This window comes from Cygnus atratus, chromosome 7, assembly GCF_013377495.2.
Source record: "Cygnus atratus isolate AKBS03 ecotype Queensland, Australia chromosome 7, CAtr_DNAZoo_HiC_assembly, whole genome shotgun sequence".
Taxonomy (NCBI): Eukaryota; Metazoa; Chordata; class Aves; order Anseriformes; family Anatidae; genus Cygnus; species Cygnus atratus.
Window position 1 is genome coordinate 30,792,758 of NC_066368.1, and position 25,662 is coordinate 30,818,419.

The following is a 25,662-nucleotide window of genomic DNA, read 5'->3' on the forward strand; positions in this document are numbered from 1 at the left end:
AAACTGAATAGCATCCGAGCAAGCCTTTTTACAGTGGAAAAAATAAAGATAATAAGATGAAAGATAAGACCAGATTATAAGCAACTTCCCATTATAGTTGTGCACTGTTTCTTAGTCCCACCATAGCAGAAGTCATGATTTTCAATAGTTCCTAGATTCTCCATAAACTATTTTGGTTTCACTGTTGTTGACAGTGGCTTGGAAGGCTCTTTATCTGCTTTTCAGTGGCAGCTCTGTATCCCAGTGGTGTTGTATAATTGGTGTTTGTCACAATTATTTATCCTAAAACCATAACATCAGAACATTGTAAAGTATTAAATGGCCTTTTCTGTTTGTTCAGCATCATATCCTGTCTTGTCTTTAAGTGAAAAGAAGCCCTTGTAGCTCATCAAAATATCTCCAACTTTAGGTAGCACTTAAACTACTGAAGCTTTTAACAGTTGTGACCAAATGAAAGAAAGAGCAGTTGACTAAAGGGTGAGTTAAGCAGAGTAATTGGGAGTCAAAAAATATTATTTTTAAAATGTGTATTTTTATCTTGTTTTAAATAGTCTAGGCACTGAAAGACCGGTAGAAAAATAATACAGTATCCCTGCAATAATGCAAAAATTATTTCTCATTACTCTGTGTACAGTGGGCAATGTGCTTTTGAGCTGTTGCTCTGTGTAGAGTCAGCACACCTGAAGCAGCAGGGCTGGGTGGAGGAGCCCTGGTGTGGGCGCTTCCCGGGCTGTATGGCCAGCCGGAGGTCTGGAGCTGTTTAATCGGTCTGCGGAGGAGCGGTGGCTGAAACAAAGCCATTCTCTCTCCACATCCTTCCCTTACCTCTGCCATATCCTAAACAGCCCTCTTCCTATTCATCCCATTCAAAGTATAAATATTTCCAGTTACTCAGTTATTTGAAAGTCCCTCCTGTACACATCACTGATGAATGGATGAGCTTTGTTTTATGACCTTTGAAGCTGATGGAGAATGAAATCTTGTTCTTCTTCCTTCAATCGATACCTGTTGAATCAAACAGAAAGGTATAGCTTCCTTCTGCTGGTGTTTTCCTGTATTCGGCTTAACCCATTTGGTACTTTTAAGAGCATCTTGATCATCGTGTTTTTAAATCATCAGGTGTCTTTTTTTTTTTTTTCCCCTTTTCGTCCCCCCAGCAGAGGCAGGTAATAGGGCTCCAAGGCTGGTTTTGAGTTTGTCAGTTCCAGGATCAAGTTACGATAGTGCAATAAGGATTATGTATCTAAACCACTGCTGTTTTTCAGTATCTAAGAATGTTCCTCTCAAGAACTTAAAAATGTTTTTGCTACTTATAACAAGTAGGGAGGAACTACAGGCAGGTCTCAGCTTATTTAACAAAACACACACACATACACCGCCCCCCCCCCCCCCCCCAACCAACCAAGGAAACCCCACCTCTCCCAGACCAGTTTGTTGAACTCTGCATTTAAGAACTGGTATCGGCATTGAACAAATTGCAGCGTATTAGGTTCTGTTGACAAAGAGATAAACCTTACCCCTGAGTGAGCATGCAAGCAAGGAAAGCCCACAAGCTCTTCATTCATCACAAAATAACCTGAGGCCGTTCTGTGTTTTTGCAAGCCTTGGCAAGACTTAGCAGGGATGCTGTCAGGAGTTCTTTGCTTTGGATCACGTGTATCTGCGTCCCTTGTTGTCGTTGCCTCCATGTGTTCCCCAGTCCCTTCTTCGTTTTTAAGAAGACGAAAACCCTTGTAGTCCAAACTAGTTAGACATTTTGTTGGCTTGACAGTCTAAAACTCATTTAATCAGATTACTGAATTACCATAAAACACTCTTGTTTATTAGAGACAGACATTCTGTATATCAAAGAACTTGAGCATTTCTGGGTCTCACCTGACTTCCAGACATACATGCACAAGCAAAATATATTACAGCATCTTGAACTCACTCATTCCTGGGTTTCCTGTAACTTCAAGGTCGTTTGTTTTGTGTTGTTTTTGTTCTTATCCCAGATAGTCTTCCTAACTAAGGATGAGTTAGATTATGGAGATACTTATACTAAACTAATGGCAGGCATCTGTTCTAGCAACTGCCAGAATATGATTGCATGCTTCTTTGATCAAGATTTAGTTGCATTGCTTAGATCTTTCAAGTTCTGTTTTCTTTTTAAATATAAAGAGCTGTAAGCTCGTTACTGAGTTGTTGTGTGGTTCTGTTTAAATTACTCAAATACTTGTTCTATTTCAGTTTTGAGAATGTATTAACGTGAGAAGGAATGTGCAAGAGCACTCCTTTTATGCAGCACAACTTCTATTTAAACTTTCATTTGTTTCTGCTCACTTTGGTAACTTTTCTTGTTTTATCTCATGACTCTTTAGAGCTGGCACAACCAAGTCAGATGTTCTAATCTTTCTTGTATGCTTGAAAGCTGTTTCCTGACTTGCAGTCGTGTATACTTGAACAAATCACTTGAAGTAAATGCAGTGGCGTATCTGGGTACATACTTTCTCATGCAGAATCTCCTTCTGTTAGAGGAAAGCCAAGGAAGTCACCCGTTTTTGACCCTGCGTTGAGCTGGTAGGGCCAACAGTTAGAAAGGCTGTATACTTCTGTGGGGCAAAGTGAGACATTCCTACAGAGAGAGCCTGCTTATGCCTGACAGTGTCATTCTGTGTCAATTTCATTTTTTTGCAAAACTACTTATAAAGAAAAGGATGGTTATTTCAACCTTCCTTATACTATGTGGCTTATTAGGAAGGGGCTATGTTCTTTTTTTTGTTTTAAATGCAGCATCTTACAAATTCAGAAGACTTGAATCTACAGCCCCTACATTTTTCCCCAGTTGCATTTGAGGTTTAAACAAGCAGAGGTGGTCATGACTCTGTGTATGTATCTTGTTCTTTTGTAATCCTGTATAATTGTATGGTATTGGTGTTGGAGTTTTAATTGATATATATTTGTGTAAAAACAGGCAAAATATTAATTATCAGTCTTTAATAAAACCCTTGAGGGGAAAAATGACTCTTCCTGTCATTTCCTTTCATTTTGCTCTTGTGCAGCATCTTACCTTTCTTCACCTGAACAAGGAAGTTGCTACCCCGAATCTGGGTTCTGTTTCCCACAAATACTTTAGAAACTATCCGTTAAAAACTGTCAGTACTCCGAAGTGTGTCACATTCTCATCACATGGAGAATGCTGAAGTTCCAGGAAATCATCAGCGAGCTGAAATTCCTTTCTGCAAGGAGGAAGGAAATTAATTGGCCTTTGGGTTCAGTGGGAATGATGTTATGCTGAGAAGGCCAACCTGAAAACTGATGCTTCAGTCGTATATCTATTTAAAGTATGAAACTATTCTGAGGAATGCTCCCTTTGGTGAGGCTTGTAAGTCATATCCAAGCTTGTCACTTAATTGTAAACCTAGATGAGGCTGAACTTCTTCAGAGCCTCGGAGGTGTTTGTCTGGAGTTAGGCCCTTTTCTTGCTGAATCTTTGGGTTCGGAAATGCATGAACTCTGTTCTGTATAATCTGCACTGTGTTATACAACATTAAAGCACAGAACTATATGAGGTAAGATAATCTGACAACCTTAAATGGAAGGCTTTACTGCTTTCCCCTGAATTTCACAATGTTGATTGCTATTTTACAGTTTCATAAGTTGCTTGGGCAGCTGCTCTGTAGAGTAGGATAATACGAAAAATTTTTAGCTGCAATTCTGCTTAGTAGTCACAGGGAAGTGAGAGTGAAAGTGGTCTGTATAATTTTATAAAATAGATGTCATGCATTTGAAGTGTTAATCAGCTGAGGTTCATATGGAGATTTAGCATAGCCTATAAAGAAGCTACCAATGTTAAACATTTCAGTGGTTCTTTTATTTCTCTTCGTATTAATCCTGGTACTTGCTTGACAATTTAATAGAATCCAGATGGTTCTCAGTGTGGAGAGGGGCAGAGGTTAGCTCTATATTTGAACTCCTTTTGCATTTTTCCTTTCTTAAAACAAGAATTTTATTCGCTTATTTGGATAGAAGGTGAAATACCTAGGTTAAGGAAGCATGGAAAGATGCTCTGTTTTCTTAGCTCTTGAATATCTCAGAGAGTAATAATGAAGCAGCAGTTACTTAAGGTAATTAATCACTTAGTGTGTCTGTACAATTTATTACTCCAGCTTTTTTGTTAAAAGACTCAAGTTACAGGGTGTTATAGTGCATACATCTGAAATAGCTCTACTTTAAGCTTTTTTCAAAGATTATTTTTGTAAAAGCCTAAATATAAATTGGGACCAAATAGGACAATGCTGGAAAAGAAAAGATCTTCCTGTGATAGTCCTTGCTCTGTGCAATGGAATTTTGTCTCCAAGTGGTCCTGTACGTGGGTGTGCTTTGCTTCGTTTGCTTGGGCACAGTTTTCAGGTGTGAGGAATTTCATTTTAGATTGTTAAAGGCAAAAGGAAATCTATGTAAATTTCTACCCCAGTGTACCGTAAGTGCACGTAACTGCAGTATATCCAGCGTGTCTTCTGGCAGTGAAGAATTTACTGCAGTCATGAGTGAATCAGTCTGTAATTGATAACTCGTTTGAGTGTATTTCCTGTTTGAATTTAGATGAAATTCAAATGTCAGCTGTTGGCTCTCGTGCCTCTGCTAAGTAGAAAAAGCTGCTAGCGTCAGAGTTTTTCTTCCTTTGTTAAAGAGAAGTCATATTAAAGCAACAACATCAGGTATCCTAAGTTTCTTGCAAGGAGGCAAGCCTTTCAGAACTAAAATAAACATGAAATTTAAAGCAAACAAACTTACTGAGCAGTATAACTTACAAATTATGTATTTTCCTGATGTAGCGTCTCAGTGTTGATGGGAAGCTTTTATATTATTTTATTACACTGTAGACTTCACTGTTGACGCTACCGAGAACTATGTTATCGTTTTATCCTTTCCTTAGAGAACAAGTCCACACGGTTATACCTCCGTCCTTGCAGATGGCATGCTTTCTTCGACAGGAAATCCAAGGAGTCATGCTTCTTTAGATGAAGGGGATTCTATCCCCCTTCACTGTGTCCCAAGAATAAGTGACCTATAGTTTGGAGTGTGTTTTGCTCTAAAGCAAATATTAAAATTTGTGGCCATATTTCAGCATTCCTTTTCCACCCCACATATGCTTCATTGTTTGGCTGAAAAACAGTTCCTCCCTCTGGCACCTTCTTCCATGGGCCTTGTGCTGTGCTCTGCAAAGTGGTGTGTCTTCTGTAGGTGCAGTGGAGAATGATTGCCTACATTCTCTGGGTCTGTCTCGGAGCACCCTGTTCATCCAAAGCCTGTAGGACAATGGTGCAACCTCTAAATTATTGAATTAAAAGTGTGTTTGAAGAAAAGTGTCTGACAGTTACAATTCACATTAACATGCCCCCATTGTTAGAGTGGTTAAAGATGTATACAGAACACCAAGCAGGTTAGACTTCTCAGCAGGCTTAAGCAGATGAGCTCTTTTCAGCTTGAGCAGTAGCAAACCTCTGGCTGTAGAGCTTTGTTGACAAAAACCTCTTCATGGCTGAAGAAGCTGAGCATCAGGTAAATCCTGCTTGTGGTGCCTAAGTCCTCTCATGGATTACATTTAAAAATTCTTTGTAAAGTTATTCGGTCCAGGATATAGTCAGTCTTTTACAGTATTTGTTCACAGATGGGTGGTCTTGCCATATAAAGTGAACCCGTTTCCAAGCAGTTAATTGTTCTCTGTAAGTGACCTGTCACCAGTATTAAATACAATTTAATGAAAAAAAAAAAAAAAGATTGTTTTTCTTCAGTTCCTTTACGAAGGCACTGGTAGTCCTGTGCATTTGGAGAAGAGAATTTGAGATTGACAGAAATTAAGTCACTTCTGAACATATAAGTCACTAGGACATGCAAGAGGCCAGATTGGAAATTTAGATAATTTTTCAGAGTGTTCCAGAGCTTTGTCTTGAGTTTTCCTACCTTGTGTTTGTCTAAACCCTTAAGGTCTATTCTGTATGTAGTGTTTTTGTTTGTTTGTTTTGTTTTTGTTTTTTTCCACAAATGTGTCATTAGATCAAGTTGAAAGGGTCCATGATTTGGTGGCCAAAGAACTACAGGCATACAGTGTTCCAGCACTCCGAACTTATAATTGTTAGACTTAGTAGGTAAAATGGCTGAGGATTTTGGGGCAGCTTTGTCTCTATGCTGAGTTACCCGTGTATATTACTTCCTGCGTGTTGCATTACCTTTCTCTAACCTGTTGAGCTCTGTTTGAGAAGTTGAGGCCACTGCGGCCTAATTGTTCAGACTTGCAAATCAAGTTCCATATCATCATGCAGATGGTAAGGGGTGTGACTTCTTTTTGTGGTCATTTTTTCCAAGATTCTAACGAGTAAAAGGATGCTTTAGCAGGATCCATTTTATTTTATTACTTAGGATTTTTCTTCTAATTTTCTTAATTCATTTTGTTCTGAAATAATTTTGGGGGAATTTTCAGGGACCAAGATTACAAGGGTAAGTACCTAGTGCATACTTTTAAATCAAATACTTCTGATTCCGTAATTATTACTTTTTTTTTTTAGAGGTGATGCATGTACTTACTTTAATGTATAATCTTTTTTCAAAAACAAAAAAAAATCTTGTTTTCTGGGGATGGGACTAATCATTGTCTGAATAACAAATCAATCTTACCTTATCGGGAAGGGTCATCTGAAGGTATGACCCCATTTTTTAAACAGATGTAGGAAAGTCCAGTCCACTTGAGATCAGATGTAATCAAATGCTACCAAGATAATATCATATAGCTTTCTGAGTTATGAAGCACACCTTCACTTTGCCTTACCAATAGAAGTTGAAGGGTTTTGTACCATTGATTTATGAAAAAATGGCAAAATTTTTAGTTCTGTGTCTTCTCTGCCAAAGATGTATAGTTTTTTTCTGTAATATCAGTTAATTGCATAAAACCAGACCATCCCTTAAGATAACCGTGCAGAACATTTTGTGCTGGAGGAATATCAGATCATGACTTCATGAAATTTTATGCAAGAGAATCTACTGTATAGACTTTGGGAATAGTTAAGTTTCAGATACAGCACTTAGAATAAATTCTGAAGTAGTCTAGAATAATTTGTAGTATTTTTATATGCCTTTCTTTTCTGGGTTTGTTGTGCCACCATAATGTATGTTAATGACTCTGAAGAGAGCAGGGGGCTGGATGGGATCTCTTATTCTTAGCTAAAAGCTATTGTCTGCAAAAGGCTCCTGTCTTTGGTTGTCTGCTCTAAAGGTTTTTGGAGGTGAGTCTGGTGGTTCTCCACATGGCCTATCACTATTTCACACGAATGTGTTTGTATTCTGGGAAATATGGGTGGGTCTACTGGGAACCAAACTTACATATAATGTTATTCCAGGTGGTGAGTCATCTATATCACCAAATCATGCACGGATCTCTAGTCAGCTCTAGCTGACCATCCTTATTATAGTCATTTTTTTCCAAAGCAGTATTGATAAGTCTTAACTAGTCTGAAGGGAAACACTTTGCAGTACGTTTTAATAAAATTCGAGTGTTGATTAAAGTATGACTAACCAGTTACACAAAATAAAGTAGCCATTGTGTTACTAGGGATTACATCAATAGGAGCCTAAATTTATGGTTTAGTATATAAATACAGTCTCCTCTCTGTTATTGGTGTAACGTGCACTGCATGAACTTAATTCATACTTCCCTTGCTTTAATAGTCACTGCCAATTTTAAGAGTTAATGATAGTTGTCTGATTCTTTTATTTCACTTCACAATGGTGGAAACAAATGCAAATTTTAAGGTTTATATGTTTAGCAGAACAGATTTTATTGGGCAAGGCAAGAATTCTGTGTTTTTGTGCCTCTAATGCCAATAGAATTTTGGTTTCAGTAAAGGCCATTTAATGGAGTATGTGTATTTTTGTAGCTTCAGGGGTGGAGGATTAAACTCTGTCTCTGTGCCAGTTGCTAACTTCTGGACCTTAAGGTTTCCATATTCCTTGTAAATTGTTATCATCACTGAGAATCAAAAAAAAAAAAAAAAAAAAAAAAACACACGTTATGACTGGCCTTCGACTGCTTTCTGTGTGTCAGATCTCAAAGTGGAAAGGATTCATACTATGAGCCTTTTGTTGTAGAAGGCCGAGTTAAAGCAAAGACACAGGTGCTTACATTGCTTTTGGGGAGGAACACTTTTTGAGGTATTAAAGTGTTTTTATGATTTTAGAATAAAGTTAATTTTAAGGGTTCTTACAATACATAAAGTCTGTTTAAGCTGCCAAAAATACCCGTGTATATTCTCTTATCTTAAAGAAAAAGTAGTGATTTTTTGAGTTCTAGCATGTCTTGTTTCCCCCAGGAGTGACAGACTACGATCCTGGTTGTTAGCATGTAGTCCCTTTTGAAGGCCGTTTTGTTTTCTGTTGGGAAAACTTCCGTACCTGATGGGTTTGCTTGTGGTGGAGGCCTTTAACCATTTTGTGTGTGTGTTTGTGTGAGGGATTCGTGGTTTCTGTGAAGATTCTGTCACCGTTTCCATGTGCTCAGGACTGTTGCAGTGATGGCTCTGACTGTGTTTTTAGTATGAAAGGACATGAAAAAGTGATGGATGGTTTTCATGTACCAGGTTTTGGTTTTTGTGTTCAGTGGATTCAGAAAGTGTGTAAGCTAAGAGGAATGTTTTGTAAGTTTAAAGGCAGTATTTTGATAGTGTCCAAGCCCCTGGGACTTTGAAGTTGTAACATATGTATATAAATGTAAGATACAAATATATAATAAATAAATACAAAAAAAAAAAGACAAAAAGGCATTCCTGAAATTCTTTATCACATTTAAATCACTCTATGAAAAGGCAGATTGAGGAAACACTTGACCTTTTTGCAGGAATCGTAGCGGGAGGAGGAAAAGGATCACCTAGCAAAACACGGCCTAGTGGTCCTGCAGCACAGGCAGAAGCTAGATTTCACTGGTGCTTTTGTCAGAGAGAAATTGAAGTCTGGGCAGCGTTCCCAGGATCAGTATTATGATAAGAATGTGCGCCTCTAGGTCTGTGTGCCAAGTGATCACATATTATTGTTACTTTTATCTGCACAAGGCAAACTACTAGCCAAGTGACAGGGCCCAGGCAGGTTTCGAAGCACGTTGAGAAGTTGACTATGAAATTTGATGACTAAACAGCATAGAGCCTAAGTGTTTTTGACGACTTTCCAAAATTTAGGAAGACTTAAGTACATGGTATCGCAGCTAGCCGTGTTTTCAGGGGTGTCAAATGCAGCAGAAGACAGTGTTAATTGTGAGGCCAATCAGTCTTCACAATTCTGAGAGCAAGCTTAGACTGTGGATGGGGGGGCTAGCTTTCTGTTGGGTACCTCCAAAGTTGAGGTAAAACAGTTGAGTTTTAGATCTCTTAAAAACAGAGGCACTTTTCAGGACTGTATGGGATACTTGGAGAGCTGTGATGAAAGAAGTACTTGCAAAGAAAAGTCTTAAGTCCAGTTGTTTTAGTAACAAAGCTTGACAAGTCATATTCTGGCTTGACTTCTTCATGGTGATGCATCAGAGCTGGATAGTTCATCAAGCAAGTGCTGTAGGCTGATGGGATTGCCTTTGGGGATGGCATTCTACATAACTGCTTTTGATTCAACAGCAGGCTGTTGTCAGATAGCTTTTAGCCCCAAAGTATAGAGAGTCAGCTGATATTTTTTCAGTCTGACTCATTGGACCTGTGGATGAAGAACATTTGAGACAAGTAAAAGAAATACTGAGGCTGCTTTGTGAGTGCAGAGCCTTCTTGCACAGCAGCTAAAGAAGATCAGCCTTGTGGAGTCCTTCGGTGACTTCAGGTGATGTAGCTAACTATGCCAGAGTGAAATATTCAAGATATCCTGCTAAGGAATGAGAAGGCTTAAACTTTCTGCTATAGGAGATTACGTCTGTCAGGAGGAAGTAAAAGCCTAGTGGAATTTTCTGGCCCTACCACCAAAGCAGACCTTTGTTACGGGTCTAAGTCAGTATCTCAGGAGGTTCATGTCTGGATTTTCATCATGGCCCCAGTAATAAATTCCTTGTGTCACAAGGCCTTCTGGAGGGTGCAGTGCATTGCAATTTATACAGATACATGTCACTGCGTAAAATGCATCCTCTTTTTCTGTCTGTCTCATACTGCATGCTACGGTTTCACTCAGGAGTTTCTGTTCTGATCTTTCCAGATAGGCCCTAGGGCAATGATTTTTCAGAAGTTTGAGCATGTAGAACACTTTGTCTTGTATCTCTGCAGGAAGCTCAGATGATAACAGAAATGCATAACAAGCACAGGGAGAGTACCAAGCTGTGAAGCAGTGTGTGTCCTTCAGAAACTACCTACTTAGGGCGTCTTCTGCCTTTGTGTAAGTTTGCACAGTTGTAAGGCCTCACGAGTAAAGCCTGAGGTTGTTCAGGGACCCTCTCCCCTATTTACAGGGAGAGAATGGTGTGAGATGTGATGAAGAGTGCTCTAATACCTTCTGAGTAAAAACTTATGTGAATGTCCTAGGCCTAGTCCAGTGGTCTCATTTGCAACTAATAATGTTCATAATAAAAATCTTGCTCCAGAAGGAAGAAGGCTGCAGTCTGCCGATAGAGAAGAGCTTTTCCCTAGGAAGAGGGAGATCTGACTTAAAGAAAAGCTGATGTATTGTGTTTTTTAGTTGTACAGATTTGCCCTGTATTTCCTGTGAGACTGAAAATGAAAGGTCGGTTGAGATTTTGAACTGGTGAGCAGCACTCACTGTCCTACCTGCCTGCACATGCCATCAGCCAGGTTAGATTAGTACTTCAGTTGACCCGTTGATGTTTAGGTCTGTATTATTTATATGCAATATCTTGTTTTCATCAAACTGTTTCAAGGTAGTATTTTTGAAGTTCAGTAAATCTGCCCACAAATGATAAAAAGGTTTTTTGCCATAAGGGATCCATACAGTACTCAGTGAAGATGATGAAATCCGCGCTTTCTGAGAATAACTTACAAGTGCTAAAAGATCAGTGATATCGTGAGCGATTTTGAGAGTCACGGCCAGATGCGAAACATGACATGTAGTTCTGGAATATCATATTGTTCCTTGCGTTTTAAATACCTCTCAAGAATAAATTGGTGATTCTGTATTAAAATACAAGGGAATGCAGCCAGGCTTAAAATCAAATTTTAAAATCAGTTTTCATGAAGATATATCCTTAATGAAGTAGGAGATCAGTCGAAACTGGCTTGCCTCAAGGATTGGATAAATGTGCTTATACCATTTTTCAGGCTCTTCTTTCACACCTTGCAATCCGGTGTCTAGAGGCTGCATAAGCTTGTTCGACCTAAGCATCAGTTTATTTCATATAATGGTCCCATATATTTTGGAAGGACTGTTTGCTCTCCAGGATCCTCATATACCTTCAGTGTTCCACTGACAAAGCCATCAAGCCTTGGGTGTGCTGCAGGCAATATTGTATTTGCTTTACCAATGTAGTGTGGGGTTTTACTCACATGTAAATTTGTTGAAAAGGTTTTCCTTAAGAAATTCATATCCTTGGACATGAACTTTGAAGTAGGATTTGGAAATTTGGTATGGAAGCTTTCCCTTTAAAATTCCACTCAAATTTCATGGCTACAGTAGACTTCTCATAGCAGTATTATCACCATTTTTAAACTGTTTCTAGCTTATAGGAGCTCTGGCTAAATTTGCTAGTGGCAGTCATGAGACTGTTGAATAAAGCATCTTCCACAGTCACAGTCTGGGCTTGCGGTATATTTTATGCATACATAGATTTATAACAAAAAGCCTTTTTTTTTTTCTTTTTTGGCTATAGTTTGCCCTAGAATGGATAGATCTGCTTCTGAGACCTCTCCTGTCTGTTAACAGAACCATCAGCTGGCTGTGAACCCTTCAGCACTGCTCACATGTTGCCAGCACCACCTGATTTCCTCATTCTCCCTTTGCTCCAACCCCAAGTATCAAGTGATGAAGGTTATTGCCCCTGTTGTTTTCCAACTGTCTGGTATCACCCAAGCCCGTGATCTGAATTCACAGGAACATTGAAACAGAGTTCTGTTTCATAAACTGTGATAAAGGTATGACTGTCAGAATTGGTGAACCCTGCAGAAGAGAAGCAGTGGTGGCTGGATTAGTTAGGAGTAAGGAAGAAGTAACTGGAAACTGGAATTAATTGACAAGTCTTTAACCCATAATCTGTACCCGTGAATCCTTCTATGATCATGTACTTAATTCCAATGAATTACTTTAACTGGTATGTTACTTTAAAGTTCTTTCTAAACTTGTGTTCCTTAAGTATGCATAATTTTGCATTTAAAATGCACACCTGAGTTACAGGAGCTTAACAGAAATTTCTGTGCAAATAGTTGCATTTTTACCTTTCTGTTCCTAAGATCCATAAGTCAGTAAGTCAGTTTCCATTTAAAGGTAGAGCCCTCTGAGTATTCTGTCCTTCAGCTACAGGCTTCCGCTGTGCTGACCTTTCCTGTCTGTTTCTGGACTAAAAGCTGTGGTGGTTATTCAGCTATAGATTTGTCAGCTATTAGATGTTTATGGACACATAGGAATGCCCCTCGTCCACCTCTGTTTTGTTCTGCTCTAAAATTTCTAATCTGTACTGAAGGTTCCTTTTTTGATTCTTTTCAAAATACAGGGTGATTACCAATTTTCCCCAACTGCAAGATGTAAAAAAGGTGTGTTCATGTGGAATAGATCATCTAAGAGAAATAAAGTTAACTGAGCTGAAAACTGGTGAGGCAGTTGGGGATGCAGGAGGAATGACTTGGAGAAACAAAGCAGAGGGAAAGTCAAGCGCCAGGCAACTTCCTTTGCATTGAGAGTGGTGTAGATGGGTGAGGGAGTGAGATGGATGTGGCCCTGGAGCTGGAGGAACGGGAGCTGCTGCGAAGGGAAGCTGATTCTAGAGATAAGTGGGATGACAAGAAGGAGGAATCCACAGCCTGAGTCTGGTTTCTGCTCCGAGCTTTGCCGCTGCAAGTCCCTCCGTTCTGCCTGTCCTGCTGAGGGCTGTTCATTCCTGCCCCGCGTTAGCAGGAGAGCCCTTCCTCCTGCCGAACGAGAATAAATCAGCCCACGCTGGGTGCTTGGACTGTTCCCTGTGGCCTGTTGGTGTCTGCAAAGTTACAGCTCTTTGGGTTAGCTAGTATGTTATAGTTAGTATATTAATGTCATTCAGTTTTTTTCTTTTCATTTCTTTAGACTGGGGGGCAATATTCCTGAGTTAATAGTGTATGGAGATCCTAAATTTAATCTTAATGTTGCAAAAATTTCCAGATAAATCTGGATTCAATATGTAACTAGTGGCAAGGGCTGTGAGCCTGTGTACTCTTGAATTTGTTAGTGCTTTTTGCAGTCATTGTAGTAGATGAAGTTCTAATAAAATGAAGATGGAATTGTGTGAATAACTTATTAAATAGTTTTATTGGTTATCAACAGCATTTCTTCTGGGATAATGCCATCAAGAATGACACTAAATATTTTGAAAAACTAATCCATTAATAGTTGAGCATTTTGGATAACTATAAATATTTAAGTCAATTGCTTTTCATAAAATTCAGTATGTTCTTAAGTAGCATTTCATGCTGATAAAGAAATTGAAGAAATAGAACACAGTGAGGTTACTCCCATAAATTAATAATTAGCATTAACTTCACTCATCTCTGAGGTTTTGTAGTTCTTTTTAAAAAAGGAGAGATGAATTTGGAACTGATGCAAAAATTCTGAAAGTCGCTAAAGAGGCTGTGTCCACATTACCCAGCAGTGTGGCGTAAGAGAATCAGATCTGTCAGGTGCTGAGAACCTGACAGCCATGCTATACAGGTTGTGAGGGTTTTGTTTCAAACCAGTCCTCCTCTGAGTCTGTGGCTGGATTCCTGCGAGCGGTTAGAGTATATACGATGTGCTTTCTGAAGCTTGTTTTCTGATCTACATATACTCAAAATAAATCTTCCTGTGCACGGAGGCTGCCTTGCTGTGTAAAGTAAAGCAAGGAAAATAGTTGTGTTTGGGGGGATTGGTTTCTGAAGAGCACTACTGATTTGAATTCAAATATGAACATACACAGTCATGCGGATCAAGAAGTTCACTAAAATCATTTTGTTTGTTGAGGGAACTTGGGTATCTGATTCATGGGAGTAAGATCAGGAAATTCAATGAATACTTTATAGAAATTAACGTTACTAAGAATTTTCATCAGTTTGGGAGTCTGGAAAGAGGACATGGTTTAAAAAAAAAAGGACTAGCAGTGTGCAGAAATGCCTTTACAAAGCAGGCTTTTTAAATAATACAAAGTGGTCTTTGTATAAATCAGATATTAGATACAGGGGATTTGGCCATGCTGTAAAAACAGAAAGCACACTGACCTTTTTCTGTTTATAGTCCTGTCTTTTGGAGTCCAACAGAAGGTGAACTGGAGTCTTGATGAGAGAGAGAGATGGATTTATTTTGCAGATTCTTTACAAACTTGCTTTAAAAAAGCAAAAACATTCTCCACAAACACCTTTGCATGGCAAGAATGTTTTTCCAATTCTACCGTGGAAGAAATAGCAAGCAAGTGTCAGCCTGTCTGCTCAGTGGAGACAGTTGTCTTTAAGAACTGCTGCTATCTGATATTCAGGATGGTTTCAGGTTGCTATTTTACACAGATTTATTATTTATTACCAAGACTATTAAACCTCAGTGTGTTAGAAACAGTGCTTATAAATGGACATGGAGACAGAAGTATCCTGACCTTGTAATGGTAAAGGTCCTTATATAGCTTAGAAAGGAAAAGAGTAGAGAGGTGGACACTGAAACTTTTCCTCTGCTAGAAATCATGTTAGGCTCATGGTTCAGCCAGTACTGTTGGCTTCCACATTCAGAAATTAGGCATTAAATCACTACATTATAAGATTGGTTGTATATTTTTTAACAGCATGTCTCGGTTACTGATGTTGGAGCATTTGTTACTTTCAAGGTTATCTTTGCTGTTTTAAGACTAGAAGTTCTTAGTGATAAAATTCTTGTATATTTCTGAAAGCTTTGGATGATGGAAGCGTTCACAAATTGTGACATTGTGATAAAATGGGAAGAGCTGGCAATATGCGCCATATACTCGAGTTGGAATCTAAGTAGTAAAGCTGATAAGCCCAAATTAGCTTTCCACGTAAATGTTTAAAATCCATGGGACTTGACAGAAGTCAGGCTTGCTACGACTGTTAGAATGCAGGGTAAGAGCCTGCTGCTCCTTGCTTTCTTCTGACGCTTGGATGTAGGCCAGTTCGAAAACACGAACAAAAAATGAAACCCACCCTATTGCCAGTATTTTTACTTTCTTTCCCAAACTTTTTGACTTGCTTTTTCTTCCCAGGAGCAGTCATACCTTTGTGTAGCTATGATAAACCTACTGATTATTTCTCTGTATATTTTATTATTATATTTTATTTACTATATTATTTTATTATTATATTTTATTATTTCTCTGTATATGGCTCATTGTGTACTAGAACTAACGGGGTGACACCAGTGGAATTTTGTTGTGAGGCTTCAGTCTTACAGATTCTTCTATGTTTAATAAAGATTGACTTGGGCATCATTTTTGTTGTTGTTTTTCCATTGGTGTCACCACACAATGTGTCCTTGCTCTAATCTGTTGCATCGTTTTAAAAACAAATAAAGTTGGAGAAACCTAGTGGTTTGTTAATCAGGTTGGTGCAGGCCAGGTGAATCAGAGTGTTACTGGGAGAGATTAGAAAGGCATATTTTCAGAAGAAAACTATCTACAGGGGTTTTTAACACCCCTCCTCCCAAGCATCTCCTTTCATCTAGGACAAATGTGTATGTAGTAGAAATAAAATTAAATTTAAATGCTTTTTAGTATCAGTATTTTACAAATATGCTGCAGCTGTATAACTACCACAAATGCAAGTGTCTAAGAAGTTTTTTTCTAGGAGCAGTTCATAATATCAGAGGGCTTCTGTACTTCTGAATATCAGTTTCTGCAGTTTGCATTATGTACTATAAACTGTCAATACAATTTCTTTGGATAACGCTTAAATCAAATTCTCTTTCTGTTTTACAGATTGATAGAAATATGCATTTCCGTAGTATCACCTTTGAACTAATGAAGTGGAAGTACAGATGAAAACAGTCTGGAGGAAGCTTGAAGTACAATACAGTTTCATTCAGTTTCCTAATTGTGAGGTAAGGTAAATGCATGCAAAGCTGTATTCTGAATGTTTCAGGAGTAAATATGCATATAATAAACAGCCGCCTTATCTTTCCTTTAAAATTTTTTGAGCCTTTTATGCTGATAACAGAGCTTTTAGTACCATTCTGAAACAACTGTTTGATCTAGTTTCTGTTCAGTGTTTCAGTTATGAAAAGAGACAAAACAGTATCAGCTACAGAGACCTCTTTTATGGAGATATATTGGAAAAAAGTTACCTTACCGTATCAGTCAAATTCTATTCACTGCAACCTGTCCAGTTACAATTATTAGTAATCCTTTAGTTGAAGTAAATGACTATTTATGCTGCGAAGTGACGTGCCAGTTGGGCATCTTGTCTTCTGGCATAGTGCTTGATGGGTACAAAATTTTATTATGCTGTTCTTTTTATTACTACTACTATTAATAACATGTTTTTTCATGATAAATTCCACTGCCTTGATAACTCAGTCATTCCTGTAATTGTGAGTGATGGGTATGGAGGTGTGTTGTTTCAAATTTGCTGCCTTGTGGCGTCTAAAGCTTTTTTCCTTTATGTAATTAAGATGTACAAACATCCTGAAACATCAGATTTCTGACACATTTCAGAACTCTCTTCTGCAGCACTAACTTTGTTTCGAGATAGTGATCACTGGCCCTCCTACATCTAGCTTCTCACTGTTCTAGTTTTGCTTAACTAGAACTTAGGTAATGCCCACATACAGTGTTTAAGATGTGATAGTGTTGGCCCTTCCTCTCACTCTTTCCCATTTGGGTAGAAACAGGGTTTCATAATAGGTGAGACAGCTTCAGAGACTTATGCTCCCAAGATTGATCAGTTGTCGTCTGCTCTTTCTTAAAAGAAGTTTGTGTCTCAAATTATTGTAGTCCTGTAGATTGTGGCCCCTGTTACAAACTGACATTAATCCCCTTTTCAAGAAAATAATGTTCACTTAAAGCAGGATGATGCCTCCACTTACAGAGATTAACCAAGGAAGGTTAACCAGAATTCATATATTTGACACACATAACCTATCCATATAGGCATTTATCCTCTTTTGGAAGTGTAATTTTAGAGAAAAAGCTCCAAGGGAAAGATCAGCATTAAATTCAGGTAACCTGTATTTTCCTTCTGCTGAGTCATTACTCAAAAGTAGTAACTTCCTGTACACTATAAACAAATTAACAAAGGTATAAAGTTAAACTTGTGTTGGCAAGTGTAAGATTTGTAGTCAATCTACAGTACTTCAGGTGAGGAAGATCTTAATCTGGTCTACATTGAACATGTCTTGATGTATGTTAGCTTCTTTCATATTTCTGTTTTACTCAGGTTATTCTATGCTTGACAATACAAGAAGACAGGCAAGCGCTATTTTTTTTTTGTGTGTTTAATCCATATTCCATATATTGAAGTAAGGGTAATTAAAAAGCCAGTTGTACTGTGCATCTTGCAGCTAAAATAACATCTAGGACAGATGTAGCACACTTACGTAAAAAAGTAAAGGGTAGTGCTGAAAATTAAAAGCTTTGCGCTGTGACAGGACCAAAAATTAATTTCCTCCCTTTCCCTCCCTGTGGGAGGGAGCAGATCATTTCTCATCCAATGACAGAGACAGTTGGACAACAGATAACAGTTCTCTTCTCTCTTTTTTTTTTTTTTTTTTTTTATCAATAAGGAGGACTCTACAGATGTGGCAGTCTTGTAAGGTCACTCTTTTTCGTACCAGGAATAACAGTTTCTGTTTTCAGCCATGTAATTACAAGAATTTCAGAACTGAGGTTGTGGGGAACATGTGCATACTAATAGGAAGCTGTAAACATTAGGGGCTATTTGTAGCATTAAATAGCTTCATTAACCTAGGCAGTCTGCTCTGAACACCAGAGCTACATCTGCTATTGAGAAGAGTGATTAATGTGCTGTGTTTGCTTAAATCTCAAGTTTTTATAAGAATAGAGAATTGTAAGGGGTAGGGTCATCATAAAACAATTGTTTCTTGCCCACTGTTCTCAGCGATTCCACTCCCAAAGCATTTAGAACTGATCACAGTATTTAGGTGAGTAGTCTTTTAAATTTTAATGAAAAAATCTCACTCCTTTCATATAAGAGATTTGAGGAAAGGTAAATGTTTGGAGATATCAAGTATAGGTGAGCTCTCTACAGAAAGGATACCAGTAAATTCGTTTAATGTGTCTTTTAGATACTATCTGTATTTTCCTTTTAAGTCTTCCTTTAAAATTAAATGGAAAAACAAAAAAGAAGCACCATAACTCCATAGATTACCATCACTCCTTCCCCGATGTCCATTATATTTTTTTAATAGTATTAGCAATAGATGGGGGGGAGGTGTTTTATGGCTTCCCTATGGGTAAATAAGTGATCTGACAAAAGGTAAAATAACACCGCTGCTCCACCACAAGATTTCACTATCTTGACATAGCTTGTTCTGTTTTTACTAAAGATTATGGGCTTGTAAGTCAACAAACATGCAAATAACAAGAAAGAGGGAGTATATTAGAACCAAATAAAAACAGGTTATTTTGCCAGTCGTTTGTGTTCCTACATGTTTTATCTCCTCTTTTCATACCTTGTAATTTAATTTGAATAGCCAAGTGACATAGACAGAAGATGAAAAAAAAAAGGTTATGAAGGCCAAAAGAGGGAAAGAATATGAGTACTGGATGTGGACAGAGTATATCTGCCCAGATGTTGATCAGCCAATTTATATACTTTGAGTGAGATCAGCAGTGTTGTATTTCACAGCATGACCTGCTTTCAGTTGAATTTTTCTAGCCCATTTCTTATTTTGACACCCACAAAACTCTGTGAAAGTGAATGCTTTAATCTTAAATATATATCATTTAAAAGAAGATGTTAGCATCTAAAATTGGAACTTCGTTTGTTAGTTCCTAGGTGGTGCACAGAGAAAAGTTGCAATTAAATCTCTCTATCTCCTCCATGTTCAGGTTCAGTGAAGCATATCATACGTGTCTGACAGTTTTTGAGATTTCAAGATGAGGAATAATCCTAGTTTATTTTAATCTTTAATACAGAATTTCTTGGTAATATGGCACTTCTTGTAGTTTAGCTAATTGTACTTTATTTTTGAGAGTATAAAATTCTCTTACGTCTTAGTAGGATATATATCTTTTTTTAATTGTAGCTGTGAATTTGTGCAAGTCTTCAGCATTTGCATGATGTAATTGGAGAAATATGGTTTAGTATTTTACACCTAATCAGTATGGCTATGTATGCTTAATTACCTTCTGCAACTAGTCTCCTGTATCATGTTGTGTCTTTATTTAACATAAAGATTTTGGTTGTGTGATTACTTTGTTTTCTTCAGAGTGTTGAAAACTGAACTTGGATTGCTTCTATGTATTTTTTCCATTAAACTGTGATATAGTCCCTTAGTTTGTCTTTCTTCTAGCAAGGAAATAATTAAAAGAAGATTAAAGACCAGTGATACAGAGCTGCTTGGCCAGTAACTTCAGTTGATGGTTCTGGAATAGCTTCCTACTTCTCAGCTTCTAGTGCCTGTAGAGTCCCAAAGTGGTGGTGGTAGAGCCATCTCAGCTCGTGGAACGGAGCTTGTTCGTTTAGTAGCCAGGAACACACGTCAGGTGTCTCAGAACAAAATCTTCAAGTGATGAGATGTTGTTCTTGTGATGATTTTCTTATTAACCATCAAGACTGTGCAAGATCTCAGTTCAGTTAGGAAGCTATTATTGTGTAAGGTTGGGGTAGCTGTCACTGAATTTCCTTGGCAGCAAACTATTTGCTCGGAGTTAATTCCATAACAAACAGGCTCAGCCACTTTGGGCTCAAACCACGAATGGGAAATGCAGGTCAGTGTGCTGAAAGCATTTTCCGGGAGTGGAGTAACTAGAAATGTGTCCTCTTTTTAATCTGCTGATCAAAACAGGAAGTGACAGTGATTCCACTGCAGAGCTGCTCTCTTCTAAAACATGTTGTCACACATTTTGCTGGTCTTTTGGAAAGTAAAGTATACCTCGTCTGTGGTCAGCATCCTCCTGGCAGTACTTAAACCCACTTTTCCTGGCTTAGCCCAGGTTGTGTGAGTAGCATGACCATCTCAATCTCAGACAGCTTAAGTTAAAAACCTTCCCGATTGCTGGACCAGGACTGTCAGGTTCAGGAAGATCACGTTATACGGTCCTACAGTCCCTTTATTTATTTATTTTTGATATTGAACCTGTCAGGCTCAGAAGCTACTGTTGAAAGTGTAGTGTATCTCAAAGAAATCTGAGCAATTTCCTATGTAGTAAGAGGAGGCTAAATTTTGTCTTATTTCTGTATCTGAGGATGGGAATTTATGGTAGGATGGAAAATTAATTCAAGAACTTAAAAGAAGGTGAGAGAAGTATATAGGGAATGCATTCACCGTACAATCTGAAGACGTTTGTATTAATGGGAATATATTTTACGATGAGATTGTAACATGGATATGCAATTGGAAACATACACAGTTTTCTGTTTTGCTTATTTGTTAACTTGCTGTTTAGATTAAGAATGGTAAGATGTGGTTATCTCCTAAACAATAACACGGCTTGTTCTGTTTTCATTTGAAGAATAGGTTTTGTCTCCCTACTCCCTCAAGGCAAAACCAAGCAGATAAACATTTATTTATGATGGTACTGTTTTGAAACATTAAAATATTAGATATGAACTAGGATCCCCTGAGCTAGGATTAAAAGTTAAGAATGACCTTCTCCGGAGATTCCAAGTTTATAACGTGCTTCATGAAATGTTAGGTGAAATGTTTCTGAAGTGTTAGAGTTGATAAACAGAATTACATGGAAATAAATCTAAGAGTCCAGTTAAAATGCATTTGAAAGTAATAAACAGTTACCTGTTAACATAGCAAAATCTAAGGTTAGTTTAGATAAGGGTCCTTATATAATATCCTTCATGTCCAAAAGAAAAAAAAAAAGAACGATAGGAAATTACTAGTTTAATCATTTCTAATGTAAACATGTGATATCCTTAAAAATATTAAATGTGAACTATAGCCACGTCTTGGTAAAGAAGGCATATTTTTTATCATGTCCTTAAAATACATTTTTTTGCTTACAACACAGTACAGGATTTAAGGATCTTGAGTAACTGCATTATTTTAAAACCTAAATATTATGTTTTGAAATTTCTCTTTGTTAAAATACCCACAGTGGAATATAATCTGAATAATAATAGGCAGTAAATATTCATGGCTTGGTTAGTCATATGCCATTGAGTTTAAATGTACTGCTGTTTTTTTAGAAACAGGATAATCTGATAATACATAGAATGGAGAATTGTCTGTTGATGGTGCAAGTTATTCTACGAAAAAAAAGTTACTCCATGCCCATTTTGTTGAAGTGACTTGTGATTATGGCAGTAGTTACTTCTAGTAACATGAACCAAATATTAGGATGGTAGTATGTGTGTATAGGGAAAATGTTACAGATGTAAAACACTGGTTCAGCTGTTGCATGAGCAGGTGTGGCTGCCAGTATGTGCGGTAGCTATAGATTCTAAGCCACTTCTGCTTGGTTGTAACTGAGTAAGAAAATGGAATAAAAATACTCAGTTTTCATAATGGAATAGTTTGAAAAAGGGGAAAAAAAAAAAAAAAAGGCCAGTGAGGTGGCTGTCTGCCAAAAGGTAATACTAATTTAGCTGTATCTCTTAATAGTTTTGAGAGCAACCTAATAGGAAAAATGCAAGACTATATAATTTGGGGAAAAATAAAGGAAGTACGCAACTCTAGAATGACTGATGATGAAGGAAAAGGTTACTCGATCTATTTAGTGTGAACTTAAGGAAGGAAAACGTAACTATTCAGGTAGGATGAGCAAACAAATATTTTCTTTAGTGGAAATGAGGCAAGCCTTGCTGCTGTCTTCACCAGAACGAGTTCGATGTTGTCACAGTAGGCATTTATTTAATCAAAGTAGTAAGGCAGGTGGCTGTAAAATATTAAAACATTACAATAGATAAGAAATAGAGACGTAGACATCAAAGTCCTTACTGCGAAGTTTTAGAAACGTGATGGCAGAGCTGCATTTGGAGAGCTGTGGGAGCCTGTGTTACCTTGGTGAAGAGTGAGTGACCTGCCAGAACCGGCCCTATATCCATCCCTTCCTGTGAGCCTAGCTATTGCCACCTCAAAGTGCATGCAGAAAGCTGACCAAGTGGATGGCCTTATCTTCTGCGACATTGTGAGTGCACAAGTCAGACCGCTGATTTAGAACCAAAGACTTGGTTTTACACAGTCCTCAGAGGTTTTTCCTCTGTGAAAAGTTGTCAGAAAGAGCGTTTAATATGTATATTACAAGAATAATCATGTGGGTGAGAAAATGCATGGGGGGAGGCAGGGGCAGGGCATAAGTTTTTGCCTACATTTGTGTGTTTTGTGTACAGACTTCTGAAAAAAACAGAAGCTTCGATGCTCGTGACTTTTTTTCGTCTAAGTATCCTGGAAGCTGCGGCTTGCTTACAGTAATGAGGAAGTTATCTTGCATGGATTATTCCATGTTCTAATAGATACAGGGCATCATACACCCAGGTTTTAAAGGTCTGCAGTTGGTCACACTAATAGAAAATGCAAATGTGTTGGAGACAGAGTAATGCTAGAGGGATCATGAGATGATCAGTTTCAACAGTGAAGTTGTGCAGAAGGTCCTCCAAGGTGTTTAAATACTTGCACTTACTCAGACGTGTAGCTTCAAATTGCTAGTTTTTGAAAAAGGATGGTTTGCTTCAGTTGTTAGGTAAAGCATATGAAAAGCTTTCAGATTAACAGCTGCTGACGCCTTCTGTGGGCACAAAGTCTCACAAAAAGTAAAGCATACTGTTTCAGTGACTGGAAAGAAAAAAAAAAAAAAGCATCTGAAAAGATCTTTTAAAAATTTTGAACTTGTGAGAGTGACTGACCTTGTTGTTACCAGTGGGATTTATTAGAAATACTAAATCCCACATGAAGCGCACTGTACGCTCAGAAGTGAGCACATATTCTAATGCCTTGGTCTTGTAAATGTTACTTTTGAATGTGTTAATGTATCTGTCATTTTTACAGCTGATCAGATAACCATCTGAAATGAATTCCTCAAAAAAAATGAAACATTTGTCCCAGTGGCCAACAGATACTTTGGCCATTCATCCTCTCAGAGAAGAAGAAGCTAGTGTATGTAACTTAGGTTGAAGCTGAAGGATGAGGAGAAAGTCACGATTAAAAATTAAGCTTTTGAAAAATAATTCTGCTTGCTCATGTACAAATGCTTCAATGTCAGATCTAAGGGGAGCAGTTACAACATGGTATGTGACGTATTTATACATCTGTGATCTAGGAGGCATGTCTTCAGTATGCTGTGCTTTTTCTCTGTGCCAGAGTATCAAGAATATTAAAACTGTGCTTCTGATTGAGTGGATGAACAAAAATAGCTTGCTCTATGTCCTACGCTGTCCTGGGGGAGGTGAGTAGTAGAATGATTCTAAGCATTGCGGAAGAAGTTGTACAGTTTTCTTGTCAAACTGGAGTTTGGATAAGGCACATTCACGTACTTTGCAGCAGCCAGTTGATTGCTTATCAAGAACATTTGTGAAGGTGTTAGTATTAATGTTTCAGTTTCCAGGTTTGTGAGTTTTTGTTTTTAAACGTAGGGCAGAGCTACGCAGTGGTATTCAGTTATTGTAAACTGTTGTAGAGACCAAAATTTTGAATGGATTTAAAGGGGTAGATGGGTAAATTCATAATGAGTAGATGCCTCTGTGGATATTGATGTTATGGGTACGTTTTGCAGCAGAAGAAATGAATGAAGTGGGATATCTGGACAAAGAGCATTCTAACCGTTCTCTGGGTTTTATACTCTTGCCCAAAACACTGCTTCTTGACCTACTAAGGCCACGGTAAGGTAATAGGACTAATCTGCCTCTTCAGTAGAGGTGTGTAAAAATACTGCAGTGGAGCTGTGTAATAATACGACAGTGTTTCATTTACTGGTTTTGTTTTCTGTACTCTTCTTAAATGTTTAAAAACTGTCACAGGAAAAAAAGAAAAAGGAATGGAAAAATACTGAGGAAGTGACAAAGGATTGGTCATTACAAGATACTGTGCTGCATTTGCTAGAGATGGTTCAGTAATGATGACTTCTTCTGTTCCTTTTTGCCAAAAATAATTCCTTACGCTCTTCAAATCACAATAAAAACTTCTTCCCTTCATTGAGGTTTTCCTGTAACCCTTTCTTTTTCCTTCACAGATTTAAATTGACTAATCAGTCTTAATTCTGGTTACATTACTGCATGGTTACATTAAGTCACAGTAACCAGCCCTGAAACATAAGTTTTTACCTAGTTTCCTCCTTTCCCTTGTCACCACTTTATGGACCACACCCAAAACAATTTACAAACGTTGATGCAATTTTATAATCTAGAAAGTTCAAAGAGCACTGCTAATGAACCTGCTCGATTTGAGAGGCAGAAATAATCAGTACTATTTTGTTCTACTTAGAAAAGATACACTTGTGCTCTTTTTTGAATTTTCCTGCCCTCAGAAAGTAATTTCTGAAGTTACTTCACTTACAAAATTATGAACAGGAAAGAGGAACCTGCTGACAACTTCTTAAAGCAGTTAAAGTAATTTTGTTTTGCATGAGAATTGTCTTTTTTAGTTTCTGTCTTGAGAATGTGAATAAATTCAGAAATCAGGGATGCACTTCGTTAGACTTCTTGATATAAAAAAATTTTAGATCTGTTAAGCACTTGCAGGATTTCAAGTGGTAGAGATGGGAGGAAATATATATTGCAAGAACAGGATTTGGGGCTATTTCATGATGCAGGAGCAAGCTGTGTTTTTCTTGAAAGTCTGTATGAATTGCTTGACAAGGATCATGTGCTTGAGCATTCTTTTATCCAGCGGTCCTGTGGAGTGCTTGCATGCAACTGTTGTGTCACAGTCACTCGATGTAAACAGGTTTCGGATTGGGTTCATACATGGTTCTTTCCAGCAGCAAGTTGAGTTCTGCCAGTAATACTTAATTTTTGCATTGCTCTCGTCAGCTGTAATGGAAGAAGTACCTGTTACTATACAGACCTGCCCTAGTGGCTCAGCCTGATGTTTGAGATGTGAAGAATCTCTTTTAAGTTTTGCAGGTGAGAGGGATGGGGTCTGGTGACCCTCAACCCTTAGACAATTATACTGAAGATCACTGGTACAGCTAAGCCATGGTGAAGTTAAAGTGGGGGGTTGCTCTCTGCTTCACCTTACCAGGTGATGCCAATACTTGATCTTGCTGTAAAGAAAGACAACCAAGAATGAAAACAAAGAAGAAAGACTTAGGAGATTGGATCTTAAATATTTCTCGTATGTGTATCTAGATCTGTCAACAAGAAAATATTTCTTTGCTGAGAATGCTCTGAGGGGTCGGGGCTTTTTTTTTTTTTTTTTGATATGTTTACATTG

The 25,662-nt window shown here is 37.9% G+C and overlaps 1 protein-coding gene across 1 annotated transcript in view; it reads left to right on the forward strand.

Moving 5' to 3' along the window:
* The window catches only part of BMPR1A (bone morphogenetic protein receptor type 1A), a 79,803-nt gene that overhangs the window by 21,727 nt on the left and 32,414 nt on the right, over positions 1-25,662 (forward strand). Inside the window, exon 2 of the mRNA XM_035562285.2 lies at positions 16,079-16,200. The gene's annotated coding sequence lies outside the window, so the exon portion shown is untranslated. The remainder of the gene's footprint in view (positions 1-16,078; positions 16,201-25,662) is intronic.